General features: G+C 39.5%; 1 long non-coding RNA gene across 1 annotated transcript in view; it reads left to right on the forward strand.

Moving 5' to 3' along the window:
• LOC142071435 (uncharacterized) overlaps positions 1 to 5,023 on the forward strand; it is a 38,635-nt gene extending 33,612 nt beyond the window's left edge. The window contains exon 3 of the long non-coding RNA XR_012667464.1: positions 4,731 to 5,023. This is a non-coding gene — a long non-coding RNA (uncharacterized LOC142071435). The remainder of the gene's footprint in view (positions 1 to 4,730) is intronic.
• The last annotated feature ends 977 nt before the right edge of the window (positions 5,024 to 6,000 follow it).

Raw genomic sequence — 6,000 nt, forward strand, 5'->3', positions numbered from 1 at the left:
ACTCAGCACCCATATGTGTTCTTCAGCTATGTAATTCTTCATTACAGCAGAAGAGGTAGCAGAATAAAAGGCCAGATGCACAGATGAGTGGAGCATACTGCTACAAAGGAAAGCAACTCTCTTTGGACACAATAAACACGTGTGAACTTACTTGGCTCTTTGTCCTGTTTCTTATAGTCTGTTCTCACAGCTATGCCAAATTAAAAAATACAAAGAGTTCTTCTACCCCATCTACAGTCTTCCTTTTCAACCATCTATATTTGGTGTATGGAGAAGAGTGGGGCTATAGGAAGAAGGAAGGAGTTGTAAGAAGCAAGGACAGCCTTACGATTAAGGCACAGGCCTGAGGAGCTGGATTCATTTCCCAGTTCTTCTAACAAACTTCTTGTATGACCTTGAGCAAGTCACTTAACCTATGTGGGCCTCAATTCCCAGTCTGTAAAATGGGAATATGACACATCCCCATGTCATATCGGTGGTGTTAGGCTTCATTCCTTTCATGTTGGTGAGTTGCTCAGATACACACTGACAAGTGCCATGGAAATGCGTATATGAAAGAAAGCGGAAAAGGAAACTCAGAAGCTGAGATCTGAAAATATGTCAATTCCAGGATTCCTAAGTGGCAAAAAAAGTTGATATTTTTGCCAAGCCTGTTCTACTGATCTTTCCATGAGACAAATCTTCTTGTTTCTGAACAATAACAAAGGGCCAATTTGACTTGAAAGGGAGGTCCCTTAAACATGCACTAAATTTTCCCTACACGCTAAGAACTAAAGATAGTGTAATGTGCTGCTAGCAATGAACTATTTGTCATGAGGAAAGCCCGTCATTTGTAGAGTTTTCAGAGAAACCCCGGAACATGCAGGGCTGGCAGACTTTCAATGTTGTCATGCTCGTGGGAGCACTTCTGGATTACTTGTGCATCCCCACAAGCCACAGTGGGTCTCAGTACTAGTTTATAGTGTGGTCTGTGGGTGTGTGTTTTTTATGAGAGGAGTGGACAGAAATTACTGTTGTGGCTTTATATAAGGAAAGCCATGTTACATTGCTAATTATTATTATTATTGTTAATTATTTATTAGTATAACACCAACAGTCTGCTAGGTGTGAAAAGTTCCTGTGAAAAATGAATCCTGAGTCAGACAGATTTGCCAATTTTTCAGAAGTGACCAGTGGCTTTGAATGCCTCAAGTTTTGGGTGCCCAAACTGAGATACTTTTAAAGGGTTTGATTTTCAGAGGGAAGATGTTTAGAACTTTTTGAAAATCAGGTTCCTTCAAAAAGTCTCAAGTTGGGTACCCTACTCAACATCAACAGCAGCTTTTAAAAAGCTTGGCCATTGTGTGACTGCAGTGGTTTTGAAGAAGCTGTCTCAGACTGGGTGCAGCAGGAGGATGTTAAATAGCAGCTACTAAAGTTAGACATTTTAAAAACTGCAGGTCCAGATAACTTGCATCCAAGCGTTTTAAAATTGCTACTAAGGACTGGTTTCAGAGTAACAGCCGTGTTAGTCTGTATTCGCAAAAAGAAAAGGAGTACTTGTGGCACCTTAGAGACTAACCAATTTATTTGAGCATGAGCTTTTGTGAGCTACATCATTCTCGGTCAAGATAATGGAGGAGCTGATACGTGACTTGATAAATCAAGATTTAAAGGAGGGGAATATAATTAATGCCAATCAACATGGATTTATGTAAAATAGATCCTGTCAAAGTAATTTGTTGATGAGATTACAAGTTTGGTTGATAAAGATAATAGTGTTGATGTAATATACTTAGACTTCTGTAAGGGATTTACTGGAAATAAGGTGTAAATTTTGTAACAGTGAGGGTAATTAACCATTGGAACAATTTACAAGGTGTTGTGGTGGACTCTATCACTGGACATCTTTAAATCAAGATTGGCTGTTTTTCTAACAGATATGCTTTAGGAATTATTTGGGGGAATTAAGATAGTTTGTTACGTAGGAGGTCAGATTAGATGCTCACAATAGTCCCTTCTGACTTTTGAATCTACAAATTTGTGAAGTGTATGTTTGTCCTTGGTGGTAGCCCAGGAATCCCATCCTGGATTACAACTCCAACTTTAAGAGGCAGAACCAGGAGTAAGAGATCTAGCCTACAAAAATCTCAACAATGGTTAGGCAGCTGGTGTGCTGTGGCCACTGCCTTTCATGCTGACTAGTACTGTCTCATTCTTACCTTGTGCTCCCCATATCTGCTTATCATATTGATAGATTCATAGATATTAAGGTCAGAAGGGACCATTATGATCATCTAGACTGACCTCCTGCACAATGCAGGCTACAGAATCTCACCCACCCACTCCTTCACCTGTTGTCTTGTCTTATGCTTGGACTATATGCTCCGTGAGGCAAGGCCCATCTTTTTTGTTCTGTGTTTGTGCAGTGCCTAGCACAATGGGGTCCTTCTCCGTGACTAGAAGCCCCAGGCGCTACTGCAATACCAATAAAGAAATTTAATAATATAGTTCCTTAAATCCTTAAATATAGTCCCTAAATCTATCTAGAACTCAGTCTTAGAAATGGTTTTCTTTTGAGATAGCCGCCTCACCCCCAAAATAAAACACCTCCTGCTGCCGGTGCTAATAAAATGTTAAGCCATCACTATACACATATAGCAGAGCTTATGTCTGCTTATTTTTCCAGGCCATGCTGTAGTTGCCTTACCTACAAAACTGGAATGGTTAAAAACTGAGAGGTAAAAATTCACGCATACTCTAAGCAACTGCTGAAGGAAGTACCTATAGATGAATAAGGAATGTTGTGGCTTCAAAGGTGGCATATTTCAACACCAGCCAGTGGTGAAAGCTTCTCGAATGATGACTTGGAATGATGGGGTAATAATGTGGACCACCTCCTGCAGAAGTGTATCTCACAATTGAAAAGGTCAAACAAAGGAAGGAACTCGGGACAGAAGTTGGGAATTAAGAAAACCCCGATGATCAACTTCTTTTCAGTTCATTTACTTAAAACATTAAGGCAGAATACAAAATATTAGGGGGCTATTGAGGCCATGGATGTTTGCAAAACCGTGAGGAAGACTAAAAGCTACATAAACTGTAGATGGGTGGGTATTTTTTGTAAAGGTGTATGAAGCAGAAAAGATTTGCAGGTTCAGCTCAGATCAATACTTCAAAGACAACATGTTTATCTGAAACTTAGTTTAACTTCTTTCCACCCAGCAGAACATGGATGGCAGAAAATCCTCCTGTTGTCAGCATGCCCAGGTGCAAGTTTTCTGCAACCTCCTCTCTATTAGGGAATTGGTGGGTGGAACCTAGAAAGTGAGCAGGGATAATCACGGGCAGAACCAAGAGACCTGCAGATGTTCTGATTCGGCACACAGGGTTCCTGAGTGAGTGAGCCAACATTCCTGGAGGGGTTCCTGCTCCTGCCTGGCCCTCCTCCTGCTCACCCCCAAAAACAAGTGCTGTGTCTTAAAGGCACAATCACATCCTAAATAAAATGTACTGCAGCTAAATACTTTGACAGCCAGCATCAGAATTTCATAAAGAAGTGTTTGGATAGGAGGGTAAATATAATGGAGTTTGAGGCAGCCTACAGCCAGAGGGCAGCAGGCGTTATGCCAGAGAAGTTCTCAGACTGGAGAGCCCTCTAATGAATGGGTGGAGTAAAGCATTCCTTCCCCAAGAAAAATTAAGTGTATGCAGGGATTAACAGAAGGTTACTAGGGGAAAACCTGTTTGAACAAAGTAGCAGTTTTCCATTCTCTCTTACCTACAGCTATGGCCAATGGCACAAGAGTGGGGTGGGAGTTATCCATAAATAGTCTGGCTGCTATTTGTCAGAGACAACTGTTGAAATGGTCTTTCACAGTTGCTACTTTAGCATGTACTAAAAATGACAAAGCCATCCAAATGAAATGGCCCCGCTGAGAACCTTCATTCCAAATCACAGCAATAAAACCACGGGTGGGTGGTCTTCATCACCGGTTGGCCTCATTATCATTTCATTGTATTTATATGGCCTACTGCTCTATGGAACTCCCCAGTACTTTAAAGCATTTCATTGATGGGGGCGGTTTGACATTCATATTTATATGCCCTTGTTGTATTCTCCTATTCTTGGGATCGAAGCCTTTTGTGAAATGGTGTGAGGAAGAGGTGTATTCAAATCTTGGCACAAAGAATTGGCTATTGTAATGAAACAATTGAGAACATTGAGAATTCAAACATCCTGGACCCAATCCTGTTCCCACTGATGTTGGAGGTTTTGGCAGTGTCTTCAATGAGAGCAGGACCAAGGCCCATAAAACAAAGACAACTGTATGGTATATACTTTTTTTTTTTTTTTTTTTTGCTTCAAGAGGTTTTGTGCCTTCCCTATATAAGAAACGTATTGGTTATGGTTTTATTATTAGAAATCAATTTTAAAAAAGTAGGTCTCAACCATACTATAGAAGTTAATGGCAAAGCTCCTATTGACTTCAACAGCAGCAGGATCAAGTCCTAAAGATATGTTTCATTAATGCTGAAAATGCATCACCTTAATATACAATTTTCAAGGAAAATGGTATTGCCATGCAGCTCAATGCAAACATGAGCTTGGAAAATAATAGCACATTCCACAAACCTACAATCGTTTGGGTAACAACTACAACGGAGATAGATAGATACACTTGATAGACTAGTAAAGATGATTGACACATGAAGTATTATTTTAAATTTCTTTGTGTTTTGTTTTATAGTCAACATACCATCTTCCTGAGGCAGAGGAAAGCTGTTACTTGCAGGATGCTGCTGTTCTTCAATGGAAGCTCAAAACCATGGAATAATTTAATCCAAATTGAGAAGAGCAAGATTCTGATCCCTTTACTTATGATGAAGAGTGCCTTTCTCCACACACAGTTCCATAGATCGGTCATTATGCAGATCTTATTCAGACCAAACTCCATACATTTCAGTGGCATTTGGCTGAACTAAGGTTTGAGTAATTTTTAAAAAAACCCTGTATTTACTTTTAAAATATTAAAAAGATAATTATCCAAGGCTCATTAGTGCTGTAGCATCATTAATAATACAATAAAATCCAAGCAGCATTAAGTAATCACGTCAACAGAAACTCAGCCAAGCGACCACCCACAGATATGCTTTTCCATCCCTTTATCATTAGGGGAAGCGTCCTCTCCAAATCCCATGTCAAACAGCTGGGTTTTGCAGCATCACAGTAGGTCACAAAATTGGAGCTATGTTGGACAAAAGGGTGGATCAAGGTGTAGTGTCATGGTGTCCTCGTGAAGAATACCCTGGCATTTTCTTCAATGGCAAAAATTGATTGACTTCACAATCTGGTTCAATTAAATTAGAAAGTTTCAGAATTAGTATTTTTTACAACTTATTTCAAATGTCCAAATGCTCAGTTTTATGAAAAACCTTTGAAATTTTGCCATTTCACTAAAAATAGGACCCTTTCTGAGTGAAAATGGGTTAATTTTCCCTAAAAAGGGATCCTACTTTTGAGGAAACATTTTCAAATTTTAGAAATTACTAAAATTCCATTTGGACAAAGATCAATTCCACATCAAAGCAATTGAGAATTTGAAATTTTGTATGTTTCAATCTGGTATTGGCTTTGTTATGGAAATGCTTTGAAATTTGAGTTGAGATAACATTTTCTACGAGGAATAGAAATAAAGCCATCCATTCTGCAATTCTGCAGGATACTTGTATTTCTCCTTAGAATTCAACTTAAATCTTACTCTGAAAGCCCTTTTAGAAGAGAAATTTATTTCATTCAGGGACTACCACCTTATTCACTGGTTCTAGGGTAAAGTCTCAGAAATTTGAGAAACCAGCCGAACCAACTGCTGCAACAGAGATGTGAAAATTCTGGGTTGGTAGCTGTAGAGTTTTTGGAACCCACAGACTCAGTGGGAATGGGGAAGGTACACCAAATCCACCCGCGTAGAGAGGTGCTTCTGGAGCAATGGACACCATCACAGAGTAAGCTTTCCCAAT

This window comes from Caretta caretta, chromosome 3 (genome assembly GCF_965140235.1).
Source record: "Caretta caretta isolate rCarCar2 chromosome 3, rCarCar1.hap1, whole genome shotgun sequence".
NCBI classification, from domain to species: Eukaryota; Metazoa; Chordata; order Testudines; family Cheloniidae; genus Caretta; species Caretta caretta.